The following is a 22,422-nucleotide window of genomic DNA, read 5'->3' on the forward strand; positions in this document are numbered from 1 at the left end:
GTCCATATCTATATGTGTATGTATGCATGCTAATAAATGTATGTGTGTGTTCTTCAGGAAGTCTTGGCAAACTGGTGGGCTTAGGTGACTTGGTTCCTTTCTTACCTACCATCTATTTGAAAATGAAGTTTAAAAATATATTTTATTAAAGTTCAAAACAGCTACATTATACAATGACACAAAGTAGTGGTCAAGATATTTGTGACTAGAACAGGGTCTGAATCTTGCCTCTGTCACTTCCCAGCATTTGTGACTCGAGCAAGTCACCTAACCTCTCTGGGCATCAACTTTCTCATTTGTAAAAATTGATCTAATAACAGTTCTGACTTCATGGGGTTGTTGTGAGTCAGGGAGGTTTTGGAGAACAGGGACTTTGTGTATCCATTTCTCTGTACTCAGCCAGAATGAGGTTTGGAAAGAGTAGGCTTTGGATTTAGACAATCCCTTGATTCTGATTCCAACACTTCCATATTGGCAGTGTGACTTGGAAAAGTTAAATTTCCTGGGTCTCAGATTCCTCACCTGTAAGACAGAGGCTCATTATTCCTACCTCAAACAATTGTCATAGATGAGGTGGGACATATGAAGACCAGAGGTTAGCACATTGGAGGTATCCATTTCCCTTTTCCTGTCGCAGAGTCTGACATTCGGTAATTGAGGCCTGAATTCTTATTTGATGTGTAAAACACATTCTTTTCTCTCATACTCTGCTTTTATTTTCTCCTTTGCACCCTTTTTCTTTCTTCCCCTTTCTTTCCCTTCTTCCTCTTTTTCAGTCATCTCTAATCTGCTATGACTCAACACCCCCATCCAGGGTCATCTGTCCCCTGGATAGTTGCAGCTAACCACCCCCTGGGCTGCCCGCCTCCATCTGGTCCTCTGTGCTTTGTTCTCTGTATGGGCTATACTTTCGTAGACTGAACCAGACCTTGCCTCGTATTCTGTGCCACTTCCTCTAGTCACTTCTCATGACACAGAGCAGTCTGCAGCCCTCACTGTGGCTCATAAGGCTCTGTGTGAACTGTTTTCTGGCAAATTCTCTAACCTGGCTTTCTAGCGCTCTCTCTCTAACTCGCTCTGCTCCAGCCTCAGAGGCCTCCTAGCTGTTAGCTGCACCTTTCGAGTACATGCTAGCTTTGCAGTTTTATACTTGCGTTCCTTTTCCCTTTGAATATCCACAGACTTTATTCTCACTTCCTTAGGCCTCTGCCCACATGTCACCTTATGGGAAGTCCTTCCTTGATGACATAAAATAGTACCTTCAGTCACTCTCAGTCCTCCATTTTATTTTTATTCTCACTTATCACTGATACATGTTCATTCATTTGCTTTTTATCATCCCTTTCCCCCTCAGTAGAACAAAAGCTTTATAAGAGCAGACTTTGTATTTTCTGCTGTGCCTTCTGGACCAGGTACCTAGCAGGTGCTCAATACATATTTGCTGAATACACGAATGTGTGTTGAAGTGGTAGTACCTCTATGAGATGTCAGGGAAGAACCTGCTTCAATGCTTCAGGTGATTCCAGGCCTGGATGGTTCATAGACCGCTTATCTTACCCAAACCAGGGGATGAGCTATAAGGAGAAGAATTAGGTTTACGGACCCACTGCCCTCACACATGTGTCTTCGGGATGAATGCTGTTTCACCTGGGGCAGCAAAGTACCTGCTTTCGTGCCTGCACTTTGTGCCAATGTCATCTAGAATTCCCCCAACAGCTTTATGGTATGAGTAATTGTGCTCATAGATATACATATGGATCACAGGTAAACATTACTCAAGGTTAAATTTAGCACCACCACAACAAACTGGAAGTTAGAGGTGTGATAACCTAACTGTTCCTAGACTATAGAAACACACACACGCAGTCTGCGAGCACTTCATCACTCGCCTCCTCCTGGTCTCTCCTTCCCTCCCCCCACCCTGGCCTGCTTCTGTTCCTCATGAAGTGTGGTAGCTTGGTAAAGTGAGAAAGAGCACCAGGAGGCCAGGGCTCCAGTCCTAAAACCACCACCTATTCACGTGAGATCTCAAGTGGTTACCTCACCTCTGGGAGCCTCAGCTTCCTCTTCTCTAGGATGGGCCTTGGGAACAGGTGCTCAGTAACACGTGTGGAATGAAAGGCAGCTAAATGAGGCACTGGGGGTCGAGTGGCTAGCCCACAGCAAGCATGGAGTACAACTTGGTGGCTTCCCTGCTGACAGATTTGCACAACTGGTGTTTTGATAACCTGACTTTGGCTTTGGTCAACCTTTAGGGAGTTTAGACAACCCAGCTAAAAATAGAGGCAAAGCCTTTCAGAACCACTACCTTGAGGCTTTCATGGAGGTCCTACTTTGCAAGGTGAGGTTGAAGATTCTGGGGCAAGTGGGTGGGACATCATGCAGTGAGAGGCAGCGTTCCTGCCCGTATCGGTTTCCTAGGGCTTCTGTAACAAAGGTCACTCATTTGGCGGCTTCAAACAGTAGGAATTTATTCTCACACAGTTCTGGAGGCCAAAACACCCCAAATCAAGGTGTCAGCAGGGCCGCTGTCTCTCTGAAGGCCGTAAGGGGGAATCCATTCCTTGCCTCTTCCAGCTCTTGCTGGTCCCTGGTGTCCCTGGGCTGGTCCCATCTGTGCCACAATCTTCCCGGGGCCTTTCTCTCTGGATGTCTCAGTCTGAAATCTCCCTCTTCTTTCTGTTATAAGGATGCTAGTCATTGGGTTTAGGGTTCACCCTAAATCCAAAACGATGTCATCTTGAGACCTCTAATTATATCTGCAAAAACCCTATTTCCAAATAGGGTCATATTTCCAAGTACAGAGGGTTGGATTTATCTTTCTAGGGGACACAATTCAACCTACTATAGTGCCCTCCAGGAGTTTTAGATTAGGGACAGGGACAGAGCACACACAACTGAGCAACCAGAGTTTCAAGCAAAGAGTAAAACGAACCCTACTGGAAGGTGGGTAGGGAGTTGATTCATTCATTCTTTGATCCAGAAACATTTGCTGAATACCTGCTGAGCTGGGTGCTGTGAAGTAGAAATGGCAAGGCACAGTCCTTGCCTTCAAGGAGTTCACAGACTGCAGGGCGGGCTGAGTAGCAGACATTTCCAGCTCTGCTACTAGGGGAGGGCTGTGCTAGAGGTGGGCTCTGATGCTGTGGGGGTTTAGCAGGTCTGGGTTGCAACCCTGGAATCCAGAGGTCAGAGAGACTTCCTGGAGGAAAGATTATCTCACCTGAGGCCTGAAGGGTGAGGGGGTAGGAGACAGCCACACCCAAGGGGGGAAGAGTTCTAGGAAGAGGGAACAGAGGAAAGAAAGCCTGGCCTCTGTGAGTCCTGCACAAAGTAAGGGGCAGTGGGCTGGACAGGCAGGCAAAGGGTCAGATCGTGTAGGGTGCTATAAGCCACGCAGAGAGCCACAAAGAGATTTTAGGGGGAGAAATGACATGACTAGATTTGCATATTAAAAGTAAGTTAGAGAAAGCCTTAAGTGAGAAGGGATTTTCCAGTAGATTTTTGGATTGTATTTATTATGTCCTTTTTTAAAAAAATAATTATAACATACAGAGAAAAGTGCATAAGAGTGTGGCTTGATGACCAGCCCTGTGTGTACTTTGGTTGTTTGGATGTATGGATTGTCAGAGTAGAGACAGAATAGAGGAGAGTTGGAGATGGGCCAATGATTAAGAATTCCTCTCTCTCTCCTGCTAACAGGAAGTACCTGGGATCTGGAGTAGGAGGACTCAAGTTTTGAGCCCCATGATTGGTATTTCCCTGCTTTGTGGCCTTAGGTCTCACACTTCTCTTATTCTCCATTTTACCATCTGTAAAATGGGCTAAAAGCATCTACCTCACCAAGGTGGTGTGAAGGTGAAATAGGAATGCAACAAAGCTGGGAAAAGCTTTCTGCATCATGCAAAATAGTTGCTGACATTATTCTCAAATTCTGATCTGTTTCAGATCTGGACTAATGTGCCTAATTTTCTTCCTTTTCCACCTGACATTTTTTCAGATAAATGAGCAGGTGGGGGAGAATTTCTCTTTTTGCAGCATGTTTTCTCTTTGTTTCCCATTCCAAAATATCAGATCTGAGTGTCACTCCTGCACCTTTCTTTGTCCCTGCCCTTGCTACTCACCAGGTTCAAAGAGGCCAAGAAAAGAGGGCAGGGATTTAAGGCCATGGCAGGAGGTTTGCAGAGGAAGACAAATTCAATTCTCCTTTCCCAGCCTTCACTGAGGATCTGCTCTCCCCAGCTCTGCACTGGGCATTGGGGATCCTGGTTGGGGAGGTTAGGGGGGACACAGAAGGGAAAAATGGCATTCATACTCGATGGTTTGCTCACTCAATTGTTGAGGCAAAATGAAAACAGATCTATAAGAGAGCAAAGTCAGCTGAGGTCAAGAACTTACCGTTAGGAGGCAAAAAGCCCCAAAGGATTTGAGAAACAGATGAGACCACTTTACTAGGTAAAACTCCATAAAGAAAGTGAGCTTAGCACTAGATTGTCCCTCTCCTCCCATTTCAGATTATTGGCATTTCTGCAATGAATATCTATAGCATATCAGACCATTCATTTATATGTGTTGTCTTATATGATCCTTGCATGAAGACCAAAAGCTAAGAATTGTAATCACCATCTTTCAGATGAGGGGACAGATTTCCAGTGACTTTCTCTACATCATACCACTATTAAAAGAAGGAAACAGCTATGAACCCACATTCACACAGCCCCAAAGCTCCTGCTCTTTCTTCTCTGCGCTAGCATTTCACTGAATACATGTGGAAGGGAGCCATGTATTTTATCAAGCTGCATTGCAGTGCATGAGTTTTTAGTATTTGTGTGCACATGTCAACAGGCATGTTGATGTGCCTGCTGGGTGAGTTGTAATGATTGCATTTTGTGTGACTAAATGCATTTTTGCTGGCATGGCCTGGTTCAAGGAGAACAGGAAAGGAAGCACAGAAGCCCACTGTATGGGAGGCCAGTCACAACAGGTGAGGGCTGGTCCTTGAACAAACGACTGGGGAATGGCTGTTTGGCCCTGCTGGAACTTTACTTCACTGGGGGGCCTCTCTTGGTTTTTCTTTGAGTATTCTGTTTCCAAAGCACAATTCACCCCCCCACACCCATTCTTTTGAAGAAAAGGGACTAATAATTGTCCAGCACCTATCATGTGTCAGCCATGGTGCTCGGTGCTTTACATCTGTGACACCACTTACTTCCCACAGATCTCGCCAAGGGGACACTGTGAGCGCAGCTGTGCAGCCCGGGAGACAGATTCAGGAAGGTGGGGCCATCTTCTCAGGATCACCCAGCTGGTGTGGATCAGAGCTGGGACTGTCACCCAGTGCTGTCCAAACAGGCCACACTGGCATTTTTGTTATTGGTAGGACATTTTAGTCTTCAATAAAGTTGTAAATTATCTCTTACTCGTGAACCGGGATGTTGGCATGCTGACCTGCTCTTTCAGGAAAAGAAATGCTTTATTTTTTTGTTCCTGAGTAACTGAGCTGCTGCATCCTAGTATTAAAAATCTTTTCCCAGGTCACTTGGGTATGATGTCAGAAGGGTACAACATGGCCACCCTCACTCATGTGGTCTTTTTTCTCCTCTTTTTCCTGAGGCACCTGGCCTCCTTTAAAGATCTTCCCCTGCTGTCACCACAGTATGTTTCCTGGAGGAGGTTACATATAAAACCAGCCAGTATGTGGCTGCTGAGGTGAAATTAGCAATGACAGGGAAGGAACTGTGATTTGGATGAAACCTGATGTGGTTAGAAACCTGGTGTGCGTGGAGTCCCAAAGATTTCAGATAAGTTATGGTAGTCTCCCAAAGATCCCTGGTCCCCACTCACCCAGTGCTACCATAGCAGGTAGATGTCCTCAGTATCATTTGAGAATATCTGGCCTCTGAGACAGGTATTTGGGCCACCAGCCCTTTTTAAGAGTAGGTAAAAGTTTTGAGTACCTGAAAGGTCTTCATTTTTTGCACTGGGAAGACAACTTGACCAAACTTACCGAAAGTAGAATGAATGATAAAGATGAAGGTCTTTGCAACCTTAGGGCCTGTTCTTTTAAATCTCTTTTAAGGCTCATAAAAGCAAGGAATAGTAGGGAGAGAGACGGGGAGAATGAGCTCTTAGCATGGGCTGTGATGGGGAAAGCCTGAGATTCCGGCGGTGTGACTTTGAGTAGACGTCACTTCAGCTCTCTTGAGTCCCAATTTTCTCTTCTGCTATTTGGCAATAGTAATGCTCTCTCTGCCCTGTCCCATCTCCAGGGGGCTGCTGTAATTCACAACAGAATTAAATGAGACTACATTTAGGATTTTGGAGCAGAGTCCCAACACAGCATAAACCACTTCACTTTTTTTTCATAATTATTGCAGAAATGCCAATAATCTGAAATTGGAGGAGAGGGAGAGTCTAGAGCTGAGCTTAACATTTTTATGGTGTTTTTACCCAACAAAGTGGTTGGGAAAAGTCAGGGGGCCTGGGTTGTACTTCAGATTCTGCCCTAAACTCTATGTCTTCTTTCTCTGGGTCTTCCTTGCTATAAAATGAAGGGATTAGAATAGCGTTTTTTTTTTTTTCCCTCTATGGTCCTTTTTGACTCCAACAGGTCACAATTTCTATCTCTAAGTGGAGGATTAGAAGCAACTTTTAAGAGATGAATGAGTTTTTAATATTTAGCTATTCAGACATTAAACAAATATTTAATAAATTCCTCCCACATGTTAGGCACAGCTGTAGGTGAAGGGTGCAGAGTGACAAACAAAACAGCTGTAGCCCCTGCCCTCCTGGACCTTCTAGTCTATTACAGACGATTCAGGGGAACTTTCCCATCTCAGGTAGTTGAAGAAGTGCCAGAGCTCCAAGGAGAAGGCTGTTAGCTAAAAGAGCTATGCTGGACATGTAATAAATGCCCAAATATTCACTGAACAAATAAATCAATGCAAGCACCTAAGGAAGCCCTTGGGGGGGCCCTAGAGTTGGGGAACAGTTCTGAGGAGTCAGGAAAGGTGGGAGCTCGGGCCAAGGGTGTGTGCCCTTGCTAAATAATTTGTTGAGACACTGGAGAATGAAAGGATCTGCCCCTGCCTTCCTGGTTATCAAGGGGACCATTTGCTGGGAACAAGGAACAGGGATGGCTTCCCATGCCCTGTCATTCCCCCAGAGGTGGAACTGGTGCAGATACTAGAATCCAAGCGGAGAAGCGAAAAGCAGCCATAAGAAAAATGCCAGAGTAGTGTGACACTGGGGCCAAGCCTGGAGGATCCTGAGAAGTTATGGACTCTCATCTCTACCCAGTCAAGAGAGAACTGGGACCCAGTTGGAGCTGAAGGCCCCAAGCAAGTTGGCCCCAATGCAATGATCAGGAGGCTGCCTGGGGAGGTGGGAAGTACCTGGGCTTAAGAGTTGGCGACTAATTTGGGTTTGAAGGCTGTGGAGCAAATCTGGGACACATAACCTCTCTGAACCAGCTTCCTCATCTGTTAAATAGACACCACAATGTGTTGGCCTCTCTAAGATGTCATTAGCAGTGATATGTCTCAGGCACCAAAATTCAGTATCTTGGACTAACTGTAGACTTGATGAGTGGTATTTATAATGATTACATTATCAGGTCTTGGGACCTCTTTCTGTGTAATATTGAAAGTGCTAGGAACAACTTCAGTGAGAAAACTTAGAAGGGTTTTCAATGTTAGTGAAATAATAAGACAAGATTGAGTGGATTTAGAGGGATTTTGCTCTGGCTTAACTCACGCATTAAACCAGCTGTCTGACCTTACATAGACATTTTGCCATCTTTGAGACTTGCTTTTCTACTCTGTTAAATGGGAATATGTTTCATACTCAATCTTTTTTTATCCATCCAGAAAACATTTTATTGAATGCCTATTATGAGCCATCTTATGCTTGGTGCTGAGGACATATTCCTGTCCCTAAGGAGCTCACCATCTAGATGAACAGACCATTAAACAGAAACTTACAATAGAATGTAGACAGGCCTAGCCCTGTCTGAGTGGACAAGGAAGGTTTCCTGGAGGAGGTTACATACAAAACCAAGACCTGAAGGAGGAATAATATTTAACCAAGTAAAAGTAGGAGAGGAAGTAAGAAGCTGCGAAGGCACTCCAGGAAGAAGAAATTGCATGTGCAAAGGCCAGGAGATAAGTGGGCACAGATGAGATAATGTGGCCTTTCCACAGTGTGGACTTGATATAAAGGTAGTGGGAGACCACTGAGAGATTTTAAGCAAGGGAGTTGGAGTAATATCATCACATTTGCATTTTTAGGAGTTATTCATGTGTCAAGTTATATTATAAAGAGGGGGCAGTTGGAATAAGTTGATTCTTTCCTCCTCTTTCTGCTCCTCCTCCTCCTTTCCTGCCCACATAAGATGAAGTAACCTATGTGCTCATGCCTGGTGTATTGTCTGACATATAGTAGTTGTCCTATTAGCATATATTTTCCCCCTTCTTGAACATATTATTTGAAAGAGAAACCCCCTGGCATGAAGTACAAGTTGGAGCAAAAATGCTGAGGGTGTGGCTGTTGGGTTTTCTGGCTGCTGTTGGGGTCTAGCCGACAGGATTTAGGTCAAAGGAAGTTCCCCAGACAGTGCAGTCTCAAGCAGTCATCAGTTCAGAGAGGGCAGGTGAAGGTCATAATACCACCCCTGTTTCTGGAGGTCACTCTTCCTGGTCTTGGAAAATTACAATAGATGGTAATTTGTCCGTGGTAGCTTCTTCATCTGTAAAATGGGTATGTGGTTACCTGTGCTGCCAACCACATAGGGTTGTTGTGAGGATCAGAAGTGTGTGTACCACAACAGAATAATATGGTAGCTTCTACACATTAATGCCCACCTTGGGCTAGGCCTTGTTTCATGAAGCTGGTATTAACATTATCTCTATTTTACAGACAAAGAAGCTGAAGTTCAGAGAAATTATGCAGTCACTCCAGGGCACATTATAAGTGGCCAGAGCCCCGGCATATTAACCACTACACCATGACACCATGACCTGCTGTCTCTTAAAAACCACCAACTGCTCCCTGAGCTCTTAGCATGATGCAGGTACTCCAGAAATGTATGAAGAAAGGTGGAAAAAGGAAGGAAAGGGGCAGTGTTTGAAGTCTGAGAAAGTCTTTCCTAATGCCTCTCCACCCCACTCCCCAAATTCCCAGATGCACTAGGGGAAATGGTTCCTTGTTCCATATTAAAATGACCTGTTACCCATCTGGCGCTCCACAAATATTTGTGAATAAATGTCTTCTGTCACTGTGTGGATCTTCTGTCCAAGCTTTCCTCTTGGCCGAGAGGTCTAAAGCAAGGGAGCTGGGACTTATGGGAAAGTCCTCAAAGGTCATGGAGCACAAGCTGGCAGAGGTCCAGAGAAAGGTCAGTGTGTCAGCCCTGGGCCAAGCCTGACACTGTCCTTCCATACCCCTGGACTGCTGGATGGACTTGGAGGGCTAGGGTGGCCTATCCATTCCTGCCCAACTTCTCCATGGGACCTGATGCTGGTGGGCTGAGTGCACAGCACAATGCCCACCTGTCACATGAGGAAACCTAAGGGTTTGCTGGTAGATCTCAGTTGTGCAAGCCACTATATGTCTTGGTGGCTTAGCTGGGCCCACCTGGCTGATGGATGGTTGACAAGTCGCATGAGAATCAGAACAGTCCTCAGGCACATTGAGAAAGCAGTTTCCTTCCTTGCCCTGGGCAGGAGCTGGGCCAGAGAAAGTGAAGAAACCAGTTCAGGGCCTCTGCGGGGTGGGCGTGGGCGGGGCCCTGCCCGGAAAGGGGCTGCTGGACCAGTTTCCATTACTTCAGGACCGGATGTAGTCCTGTGACTCTGGCGGAGGCTGGAGAAATGTGTGCCCTGGGCGCACCTGTATGTCCTCCAGGGCGGCCCTGGATTTGATAATGATAGGACTAGGGGCTCTAGGTCAGCGGTCACCGGGCGTGCGACATCCGGTTGCTAAATTAGGCAAACAGGAGGGCCAGTAGCGAATCAGCTGACAGGTAGAACTAGAAGAGGCTGTGGACATCCAGTGGGAAGGTGAAGGAAAATGAGGGAAGGGGCGGTGCAGAGCAACAGCAGGGTAATCGTGCGCCTCTCCTGACGTCACACCCACGCAGGTTGAACCTTATCCTTTCGCCTCTGGCTGCGCGTTTGGGTGGGAAGATCCCTCAGAGTTGCATTGGAATCCCAGCTGTACCACCTGGGGCTTTTGTGTTCTTGGGACTTTGCCTATCTGAGACGAAGTTTCCCCTGATGAAAAAGTGGGAATACCATCTCAAAGCGTGGTGCAAGAAGTCAGTCAAGTAACATAGGAACAGTGCCTAGCACATAGTAGGTGCACATAAAGCGCAGTTACCTTTCCCTTCTCCAGGATCCAGATCTCACCCCCTAGCCGGGGAAGTCGCGACCCACAGGCGACCCTGGGGACAGCGAGGTTTGGGTGGCAGGAGGCGTGGCCTGGTTATAACTCGCGGATCATTAGAGGCTCTGTTAGCCAAACTATCAGATAGGATGGGGCCTGGGGGAGGATCCCGAAAGCTGCCTTTGGATCATGTTTCTGTGATCCTAGGAAGGCATTTCACTGCATTCTTTCATTCACGTATTTATTTATTCACAGATTCTTATCAGGCCTCTGTCTGCCTCCCCCAGCGACGGGCCGCGCCCGCCAGCCTGTCCTCCATACAAGGTCAGCTTCCACCGGCTGTTCTTTGTGTAAATAAAGCCACGGCCTTCCGCCTGCAGGTCGCAGCGGAGGAGGCAGCCACCGGTGGCCTGGGGAGGCTGGGAGCCAGCCACGCCCAGCCCGCGCGCAGGGGCGGGGCGCTCTGCGGCCACAGTGTGGAGCCAAGGGAAGAAATCAGGTTTAGACCGTCAGTTCTCACCCCTGAGCACCCTCATCCATTGATCACCCAGGAAGTGGCAGGCCCTTGCAAAACATCATCCCGAATCCTCCCAACGACCCTGCAAGGAGTATGCTCCCCATTTTACAGACGGGAAACTGAGGCTCAGCAAGTTTAAATGACGAAGCTCCCACAGGCAAAAATATTGCAGAACAAGAAATTATAACCGAATATATCTGGTTGCAAAATCCGGTCTTTTCTCCTCCTCACTTGTCATCAGACTGTAAAGGTCTTACCGCGGAAAAATAAAAAAATAACCACAACAAATCAGATTAACAGACGAACGGGAGTTGGCAAGGCCTTCCAGAGCTTCCTTGAGTGTCTAAAACAGGGGGACTTGAACCACAAACTATTTTTCCGGGGTGACAATTTTACTCCCCTTTAAATGAAAAAGTATAGATTCTTAGTGAAACAAATAATGGTGGATAAGAATATAAAACGCCCAGAATTATTTTAGCTGAAATTAAGGGACTTTCGGGCTGTTTACACAGTGTTCACCTTCGCTCGATTGTGCAGAAACTTTTCTGACCCCATTTACACAGACGGGCAAGCTAAATCCGAATCCCGCCCGGAGCGAGGGGCAGAGGGGAGAACCGAGATTTCCGTATTCTGGGCTTCGGGTGCTTTCTGCTGGGGGCGGCGGTCCTGTTTGCAAACAGGTTTCCTCGGACAACTTATGCTGATTTTTGTCACTCAGCCAGCCAAGTGGGGGCTATTCTGAGTAATCACAGGCAACCGGCGCGGCTGGGGGTAAAAGCGAAAGGGACACGCGGCGACCAGCTGGGAGGGCAGCGGGTGGAGAGCCCCGGCGCCAGCGCTGGTTCCTAGCTTCTAGCCCCGAGTCTCGGTCTTCCCCGCCGCCCCGCCTGCGCAAGAGGCGAGCCCCGGGTGGCCCACACCCCTGCTCCAGGCCCGCTAGACCTCGCCTCCGCAGACCCTAGTCCCAGCAGGGTTAGCAAGATGGGTCTGGACTCCTGGCCGGCCCCTTGAGGACCCACTTTTTTGGGGACAGTCAGTTTGCAGGCCTGGGATTAAATCCTCTCCTGATACTTACTAACTATAATGAGTTAAAAGTCTTTACTCTCAGTTTCTTCATCTGTAAAATGGGGGTTAGCAGCATATAATTGCTGTGAGAAGTAAATGTATGCCTATCTATAAAGGCCTAGAACATTAAAAAAGAAAAACAATTAAATGCCATGTTTTGCTACTATTGTTAGCCGGCCTGGGTAGGAATCTTAGGCCAATTAAGAATTAATAACCTAGAAAGATGTATTTTCTTCAGGTCACTGCAGGGGAAAGGGAGCTTCATTACACTGCCCCCCAGGGTGTGGTGAGGGCAGCTGAGATCCTCAGCATCTGCAGGTCCATCTGTTATGTCTGCAGCTCTCATTTTTTGCCATCGCTCTCTTAACTCTGCCCTTGATAGTTTGCTTAATTCTATACTTACAGTATGAGAGAAGTTTTACTGTTGTCCCATTGCACAGGTATGAAACTGAGTGTAGAAAGATTAAGTGATTTATCTAAATCACACAGCTACCTAGTAGGATTTTCAGCCACAAAATCCAGCTTTGTATTCCATGTTCCTGATCCCTACTGGATGTGCCAGGCACTATGTTATGCCATGGGGATGCAGCCAGGAAGAACATCACACAGTTACTACTTCCTCAGTAAAAGGCAGGGTCTCTTTTCTGAGTTTACTGGACTTCCTTACATATGCTAAGCATTGCATGCCCCTTATTATATTTTATATGCACATTGTGTAGACCTTGTACACAGGCGGTATTCAACATTGTTAGTTTCCCTCTTCCTGTATTTTTTTTTTTTTGGATCCAGTTACAAATATGTGGCACATGGACATTAGGTGTTCTGGATGATATAGCATTTGGTGTCTAGTATGTGGGCTATGCATACCTGAGTTCCTCCCTCCCTGTACTTAGTGATCTTCCAGTTTAATTGACTGAAACAGCACACGCTTAAGGTTTAGACCTTTCAATAATAATAATTGCTTCTGCCTCTGAGAATTACTGTCTGTGCTGTGGGGTTCCCAGAACTGAGGGTGAATTTACTGTATTTATCACTTAATCATTTCCAAAACAGTTTATGACTACATCTTTAGTCAAAGGTGCAAAATTCTCCCTCTCCTACCCTCTCTCTTTGGGGTCCCTGTGATAACTCTTGCTAGAAATGGCTAAAGCTATTAAATATAAAATGTAGATCCTCCTGTGATGCAAGTGTAAGCTGTCATTACATTCATCGAGTAAATGTTAGGATCATTTCAAGCTTGGCTTTTGCATTTAAGGTTTTGAGTTAAATGTGGAAAGTAAGAAAAAAGAAGCCTAATAGTTGGAAATAAAAATGTGCAATGGGTAGGTTTCCAGAGTAATAAAAAACAGCTTTAAATTTTAAAAGATTTTAAGCCTGGTCTGGTTCCAGGCAGCATACCTTAAGTTCCCATCATTCAGCATGGCTGTGTTCTAAAGGGTCAAAACTGCCTTTAGACAATTCAGCAAATTCAACTGACACCCTAGCATGAAATAGCTGAGTTTCTCCATGTAAATGAGAAGGCAGTGGAGAGCATTCAGCACATAGTAGGCACTCAAGGGGAAGCTAAGATTAAGGACTTGGATGCAGATAAAAACTTTATATTCAACAGACATTTATTAAGCACCTACTATGTGCCAGTTGCTTGCAAGTCCATTATTCAAATACACTTCACAATAAGCCTCTGAGGAAAATACCATGTTATAGAAAAAGAAGTTGACAGTCCAAGAGTGAATAAAATTGCCAATTTCTCTAGAAAATAAGGGGCAGGGCCTGAGCTGGAATTTGGATCTGACTCCAAGTTCAGTGTCTGAAGCACCACACTACTGTACTTTTTTCTGTATGCTTAGCTGTTGGTCACCTTAGACCGGGAGGCTAGAATCAGAGACTTTAAAATCACCTTAACAAGGGTTTCTCTGCCTCTTTTATAATCCAGGTCACCCTAGGTAAACACAAAAATCTTAGTTTCTTAAGGAGTTTCAAATTCAAAATACTTTTTTAAATATCATGATTCAAAACAAATCAAAGTAAAGGGACAAAGTTTTTTAAAGCAAACTAAGCCTCCTTAGAGCTTCTGGTTCAGGCTCCTGAGTTCCACTCACCCCGGTGGAGACTCCTGATCTGCACCCCCCTCACCTTGGTCATTTGCTTCCCAGGAAATTGAGACCAGAGAAGAGTAACTTGCAAGTGACCTGATCAGCTCTTTAACTCAGGTCTGCTCATTCCAAGTAGTGTCTTTTGTCTAAACACCTGCTCAGTCCCCAGTTTGGTCTTTCACATGCCTCAGCTCAGGATCCACATTTCAGATGGACTTTATCACCTGTAGTTCCAGAACCTGTCATCACTCAGGCCTTTGCTCGGGTGTTCTTCTGCCTGGGATGCCTTCACCCCTCTTCCTACCGTGTTTTCCAGTAAACTCCTGTTTACAAGATTCAGCTGAAAGGCAGCTCTCTCAGGGAATCGTTCTATACTCCCACCTGCATCCGAATAAAACAGACTGAATTCTCTTTCCTGCCTGCTCACATAGAAGTATCTCCTGGCCTTTGTTAACTCTTAAATGTGGTTTACAAGTCTCTCTTTCTCTCTCTATTCCTCACTTTCTTAATCACTTAGGACCTTCCTGGGCATTCCACCTCCACAACTACTAAGACTGTGGCGGTTGGAGTGGAATCACACTTTGTACCCTTTCAGCGGAATTCCTGGCATATAGCAAACATTCAGTACATGTGTATGAAATGAGTACATGCACACACACATTGACGGTCACTATCCATTATTCTATTTCAATAGTCTTATTTACTCAGTCTTTAAGCTCAAATGGACAGCTGCCATTTGTTGAAACAATAGGGAGTCTCTGCAGGTTTTTGGAGCAGAGTTCCTTTATCCAAAGGTAATGAAGAGACTTCCTCATGGGATTAAAGCTAAAGATCTCCTGGCTTCTAGGCCTTGGCCTTGGTAATCTTTCCCAGCAAAGATTCTATTTTATAAATAAGATGCTGGAAAGGAAAAAATGTTTTTCATTCATTCTTTTGTTATTCCAAAAATAGTTCCCACTATCTCCTGGGTGCACTTGGGCACCAAGAATATAGCAGTGAGCAAGGTAGATGAAATATTTCCTCTCATGGCATTTACATCACCCTGGGGGAGAAAGACAGTAAATAAGTAAATAATAAAAATAACAGTTCAGATGGTAATAAATATTATGAAGATCAAGACCATGGAAGAAAGGTGGAGTGAGGGATGGGTAGATTATTTTAGGTGTCCAAGGCAAGGACGGCTCTTTCAAGAAGTGGTGTTTGGCAGAGCCCTGACTGCAGCCATGGAGGGAGATGGATGGAGATCCGTGGACTTGTATTCCAAGCAGAGGGAGTAGCAAGTGCGCAGCTAGAAACAAGCTGGGCACATTGGAGGGACTACAAGCTGGCTGGAGTGACAGCGCACACAGTGGCTGGGTAGGCCCTGGGTTGTTATCAATGGTAGCTCCTGGGGTCACATGGTAACTTGGTAGGTGAGATAAGATTAGCTAGGGCAGCTTGTTCTGAGTTCAAGCCAGCTGTGGCCGAATGAATGAGTGAATGAATGGAGCATGGGTTATCAGCCAAGAAATTGGACTGAATACTTTGGTCAGATTTTGTAGCTTTTAGTCAACAACAAATGAAGCCTTGTTGAATAAAGTGTAAGAACTACATGATCTTTGAAATGAGTTTAAATGATAAAAACAGAACAAAGAGTGAGTTTCTGAGTGGCATTTCAATGTTTATTCCTTAAAAAGGAATCTTCCAAATCCATCCCAAGGTTACTTTAACTGAAATGTGAAAGTTACTGTCACTGTAACTCTGAGGCTGCCACTAAGGTGCCATGTGCAAAGGGTAGAGAGCTTCAGCTTGATCCTGCTGGGAGGCTCTGGAGTGTGGGTCACACCTCAGGCATCCCCACCCACTGCTAGGGAGCTCTAGTGTCTGATGGTTCTTCTAAGGAGAGCTGCTGGCATTGGCCATTGAAGGCACACTAGAGGTGGGGGCTCCTCCTCTCCCAGATAGAAAAGGTAAAAAGGAATGCTTAGGGCATCTGGTTGGAACAGTGACATTATCTGAGGGAAGGGAGAATGAAAAAGGATGATCTGGAAGTTATTTTGCCCAGGGCTGCCTCATGCATGTGGGCACTCATACTATAGTGATTATAGGTACCCTGGACCATTGGGGGAAAGCCAGGGGTCCAGGCCTCCAGGCACAGTTTACAACTTCTTGGCTTTGCTTTTACTTGGCCTTGAGGGTAGATAAACACACATTTTACCCCAAAGGGTCAGGGAAGTAATGTGAGGGCAGAAAGACCTGGATTCAGATTCCATCTTCATTTTCACCTCTGTGGAATGCTATGTGCCCTTCAGCATGTTATTTAGCCTTTCTGAGTCTCAATTTTCTCTTTGAGACCAATTAATTCCAGGCCAAGACTTTCTCCACTACATTGCCTTGTCATTATGGTTACCCAGCTATGTGCCTACAATGTCTCTGAAACCAGGAAGGTGCTAAGTGGTGTTTCAGAAATCAAATGAATTCTGGCTGGAGAGCACCTGATATTCTTGCTTTGTAAGTCATTCAGCCTTTGCTTTGCTTGTTTTATGTCTTATAATTATAGGGTCTTGTTCAAGAAACCTTGAAATGTGTTTGCAGAACAGGCATTTTATACCTTTGTTTAGAAATGGAGAGGAATTTTTAAAAACAGTGAGTGAGGGGGGAAATGTATAACTCAGGCTTATTTAAGATGCGATTATGTTTGGAGTGGGGGTCAACTAATCAGTCTCAGTCTTTTGGGGTCAAAGCAGACTTAAGGGTCTGAGAGAGTTGCCTTTTAATATCAAGATTTAGAGGTGGCAGTAGTGGGGGATCTAAGAGCTATTAGAGGGATGGGGACCTGGGTGTCTACCATGCTGGGGGAGCTTATTAGGGGACAGGTCTACTCCCAAGTGGTTGGCAGTCATGTCTAAGTTGGTGCTGAATGAATAACTGAATGATTTGTCCCATGTCATATGATAGAGAGGAAAAGTGCTCATCTAAGGGCCTGAGTTCTAGGCCTACTTCCACCACTTGGGTATGTCCCTTACGCTGACTTCCATTTCTTTGTCTTTAAAGTGGGAGGGTCAGACTTGCCCAATCTATGTCCATGGGTTATTTTAAGAATTAGATGCTATACAAATGCACCTGCTTATCACATGTGATGGTGCATGGAACAAGTGTGGTGAAGACCTCTGGAGTCTGTGCAGTTAACTAGTGTGACCATAGGAGAATCACGTGACTTTGCTAAAGCCTCCATTGTTTCATCAGTGGCATGGAAGTAAATATCTGTTTTGCCAAATTCACAGGGATTCAAGGAGACGATGGATGAGAAAGCATTTGATAAATTGTAAAGTGCCAAAAGAACGTCAAGGAATTATTATTTTCTTCTTCCTCATTCTTTTTATAATTTTATATTTCCTAAGTCCCTGAGAGGACCTTGACTGTGGATGTGCTCACTCCCTGCTCATCAGGGTGCTGCTGTGCTCAGAACAGAGGCTTCCAAATCAGAGAGGCTTCTGCTCAAATCCCTGTTGCCGTGTGACCCCGATTGAGTCTCTTAACCGCTTTGAGCATCTTCTGAGAAGTCAGGACAGTGAGACCTACCTCAGAGGTGTTTGTGCTAAGACTCAAGCAGGAGAGCAAGTGTGTATCCAGAAGAACATCTGGTATAAGTTCAATCAGAGCTAACTATTTCTCTTGCCAACTCTCCTCTCCTTCTTGGAACTTCAGACTTCAATCCACAATGAGGCAGCCATAACCTGGAGGTGGAGGGTGGGGGTTGGTCTGGTTTATTCCTGAAACTATTTGTCACATGCTGAGCTGAATCATGGTAATTTTCATGAGTTGCTTTCTCCATTAGGCTGTGAACTCCTTAAGAGGAGGCTGTGTGACTTTCAGTTCAAGTCCCTGGTGCAGGGTAGATAAGCTGTTCTTGGCACAGGCAAAGGGCATGGCGTTGGTCTGCACAGATCTGGGTTTGAATTTCTCTCTCCTACTTCCTTGTGTTGGGACCCTGCACAAATAAATCATTTAACACTCTGAGACTCAGTTTGAGACTCAGACAAATAACCACAGAGCTACATATATTGAAGGGTTACTGGGATGATTGCTGTAATGCATATAAAATGGTACCTGGCAGTAACAGGCCTTAGTACTACTGACTGACTAACAGCTCTGCCCAGTAGTACATTCTATCACTGATAGCATGTTATATTTCTGGACAGAAGGAATTGGAAATTGTTTACCGAGGTGGCATACCCCTTGGTATGTATGCTGTTTACCCTGAAGAGAAACAGTATTCTATCTCTGACATAGTTCAGAATTGCCTGCACGTGTTGATGATAATAATAATAATAATAATAATAATAATAATAATAATAATAATAATAAAAAGACTGACTTGTATTAAATCTTATTTCATTTTTGAAGTTTGATACAGAAAATGAACTCTCTTATCACCTGCAGCCAGGGTGGAGTCCTCCTACCTCCCACCTTTGGTTCATCACTGGCTCACAAAATTAAGAGACAGATGGGTGGGATGGGTGGTGGCTGGGGGAGAGTGTGTGCTGTAATTATAAGGCAGTGAGAGGATATCATGCAGAAGCTGGTCCAAGGCTCTGTAGGAGCTCTGAGGTCAGAGCCACCCACTCACCTTGGTGCTGGGGCCAAGATTTGCATAGACTGCCAGGGAAAGCTCACAGAGGTGGTGTCTTTAGGCTGGTCTTTGAGGAAGAGCAGGACCATGCTGAGCAGGCAGGGAAGAGGAGGAAGGATTGTCAGCTGACAGTGCCTGTCAAGGCACAGCTTTTACACTGCATGCAGTATTCTGGGAACCTCAAGTAGGAGGGTTTGGTTAGGACAGAACAAACAGGACATGTTACTTGTATTTAAAAATCTCCCAGGGTATGACTTTGCATTCCCATTTTCTTGCAGTTTCTGAAGAAGAGTCCAGCCTGCTGCTCTATTGTTCTCTGAGTACAAAGTTTGGTGGAACCCTGTCTTGGCCCACAGCCATTAGGATATTTCTCAGGGAAAGCCCTTGGACCATGAAGTCTGTTTTTTCTTTTCTTTGGAAACTATGGTGCTCTTTGTGAAAACAAAGGAATTTGGATTCTGTTCAGGAAAAATGTACCCTACAAACAAATAGCCTTGGAAAATCTGTGCCTCACCCTCAGTGCCTGGGTCGGGCACAGGGAGAGCCCTGCCCCTCTGCTGCTTTCTAGCCAGAGGCCACCTCCTTTTTCCTCTTCTGCGTGTTGTCTCTGGCTGTCCAAAGAGCAATGCCTCCTTTCCTCGCCTCTTCCTTCCCTGCTACTCAGGGCCCAAGTCTTTGCAAATGTCTGTGCTCTGCCTGGAGTGCTCCTCCCCACCCTGTCTGCCAGCTCTTCATTATCCTTTAAAGACCCAGCTCCAACATTTCCTCCTCAGTTCTGCTTTCCCCACTTTGTTAGTTGCTCCTTTACTGTTGTGGCTCTGGATAATTTAAAATTTAAATAGTCTTCCCTTTTTTTTAAAAAATAATAATCCCTGATGCCATAATAATAATGGTCGCAAACTTGTGCCAGTCAGCATGGTACATAGTGTTACTTACCCCAGATGAAAAGTGCTTAGGACAGAAACTGGCATATATTAAGTTCTCAATAAATGTGACTTTTATCATACTTATTAAATTCTCTCATAGCACTTGTAGCAAGCACAATTTGTCTTGTACATTACAATAATCAGGTTTCTCGTCTGTGAGCTCCTTGAGAGCAGGGACTATATCATCTTTGTATGGTATCTCCAAGCAGGTGGATATCGAAGGTTGTTTGTGAATGAAGATTTAGCTATTGAATCTGATGACTGAGTGCAGAGATTAGTTCATGAGTTCCAAATCAATTTGAAGTAGCTGTAGCCTAAAACAATTTAGGATGGGGAATCAGAAGATCTAGGCTTAATTCTGTTCTAACTACCTATCAACTTTGTTACCTTGGGTAAATTAGTCAACCTTTTCTGAACCCTAAACACCTATTTTCTAAAATGGTGATAATAGGCCCTAACTTGCCTTCCTTACAGGTTTGCCTTGAGCATCAAATGAGTTCACATATGGAGAGCTTTGTGAATTGTAAAGTATTTTACACACGTGACACATTATTATTAGAATCATGTTGGACCCCAATATACCACCACCATACTTTGCAGAACATGAGCCCACAGATAGCTCTAGTTGGACAAATTAAATATGCCATTTTTGGTTTTCATAATGTCTAAAAATTAATTTCTTGATGTTTAGAATACAACTATTTTTTCTCTTTAGAGAAGAAATTATCCAAGAAAAATGCATCCAACTTATTAGTCACAACCTTTTAAAGGTTTTAAAAAGGTTCTTGATTTTACCACTTGACTGCTTTAGAATCTGTGACCCTAAATTTCACAGTTACATTCTCTTTTAGGAAATGTTCTGTAAGAATTATACTCAAACAATCATAGTATTTATTGGAGCCAGATGCTAGGGAGTATAAGAAGGGGTGAAAAAAAGTACAAGATATCTTATTCTCAAGGAGTTTACAGTCTTGTTTGGGAGCCATGACTGAATAATCCTAGACTTGTGGGCAAAGTATATGATCTAAGAAAGGAGAAAGGAGGGTTCCCCCTGTGTTAACGTAGTTTGTGAAGCTTTCAGGGAGAAATTTGGCCTATGTTAAGCTTAAAGGGAGACTAATGTTTAGATTGCAACCCTGGGAACATAACTCAGGGGCCATGGACTAGTGCTGCTAATGCTTAAGCCTTCAGGAGTATTGTTGATTTCTTTGGTTCTTGGTGGATTTAGAGAAAGATTGAGAACATTCTAGAAATGTCCTCACTAACAAAAGTCTGTACCCAAAATACTACTAATAATTTGTGGCTGAATGCTTTGTGATGAGAAAATAAAAAATCCATACTTAAAAAAAATTTCAGCTATGATTTACTTGTCTAAAAGATGTCAGAGATAAAGCTCTACAGTAAATTGTAATACTCTAGTTTCAGCATAATGATAACAACAATAGGTGCTCCTGGATCAGTAAGGCCAACACCTACTGCTGAGTATGGCATGATAGTTATAATAACTCAAAGAAGAAAATTTTAAAAATATATAATTATAAACAACTTAGGAAAAAAAGGAAATGACATCATTTGATCTAAATATATACACACTGCAGCCAAAACTATAATCAGAGGCAAATTCATAGCCTTCATTCTTTCACTCAAAAATAATAATAAGTGAAAAGAAGGCAACTAAATATCTAATCTAAGAATTTAGAAAATGGGCAGCAAAATAAAACAAAGAAAAGCAGGATAACAAAAAGTACAAGGATAATTAGTGAATTAGAAAATCAGCAAAATAGTAGAATTCATAAATAAATTCATGAACTGATTTCCTTGTGGGAGAGTAAACAGGAAAACCTACAGAAAATCTACTCAAGAACAAAAAGGAAAAAATCAAATAACTGATATCTGAAAACTATAGTTTGTAAAGCCCTTCCCATTTCTTATCCACTCTTCATTGCTAAACTAATCCTGTGTGTCATGTCTTTGTAACTATTTTGCTTATTGATCAAACTGAGGCTCAAAGAAGTGAGATTACTTTCTAGGGTCACACAACTAGTGAGTGATAAAACCATGATTCGAACCTAGGTTTTTAACCTTGTTGAATACTCTTCCAATAATTTCATAGTATCCTCTCAGGATGAATATAAGAAAGGAAGAGTTGAATATTTAATATCTGTATTAGTTTTCTGTGGCTGTTATAACAAATTACCATAATGTAGGTGGTTTAGAGTAACAGCAATTTGTTGTGTCACAGTTCTGGAGGCTAGAAGTCTGAGATCAAGACATCAGCAAGGCCATGCTCTTTCTGAAGGCTCAAAGGGAGGGATCATTCCTTATATATTCCTAGCTTCTGGTGGGTGCTGGCAGTCTTTGGTGTTCCTTGGTGAGCAGCTGAAAAACTACAATTTCTGCCTACATCTTCACATGGTGTTCACCCTGATTATCCTTACATACTTTTTCCTCTGTGCAAACATTTCCTTCATTTTCTCCTTGTAAGATGTAGGGGTTTGTTTTCCAATCCTACAATTTCCCTTTCAGTATAACCTCATCTTAACATAGTTACTTGTATCATCAATGACCCTATTTCCAAATAAAGTTACATGCTGAGGTTCCAGGTGGACATGAGTTATGGGAGGATACTATGCAACCCAATACAGTGTCCTTATATCTTATAATTATGGTTTCAAGAATCTTTATTGTGCTCCATCCACATAATGAATTTGTGCATGCATGCATCCATCTATCCAGGGAGTGATCATTTATTGAATCCTTAAAATATGTCAGGTACCTGATTAGATGACCCACATACAACACAAAAAGAAAAAAGCATTTGAGAAC

At 44.0% G+C, this 22,422-nt stretch overlaps 1 long non-coding RNA gene across 2 annotated transcripts in view; it reads left to right on the top strand.

The window, feature by feature from the left end:
- The window catches only part of LOC108386815 (uncharacterized), a 28,128-nt gene extending 17,506 nt beyond the window's left edge, over positions 1 to 10,622 (top strand). For both annotated transcript variants that reach the window (XR_001850642.3, XR_001850643.3), the window contains exon 4: positions 8,917 to 10,622. This is a non-coding gene — a long non-coding RNA (uncharacterized lncRNA). The remainder of the gene's footprint in view (positions 1 to 8,916) is intronic.
- Positions 10,623 to 22,422: the final 11,800 nt, after the last annotated feature.

This window comes from Manis javanica, chromosome 4 (genome assembly GCF_040802235.1).
Source record: "Manis javanica isolate MJ-LG chromosome 4, MJ_LKY, whole genome shotgun sequence".
Taxonomy (NCBI): domain Eukaryota; kingdom Metazoa; phylum Chordata; class Mammalia; order Pholidota; family Manidae; genus Manis; species Manis javanica.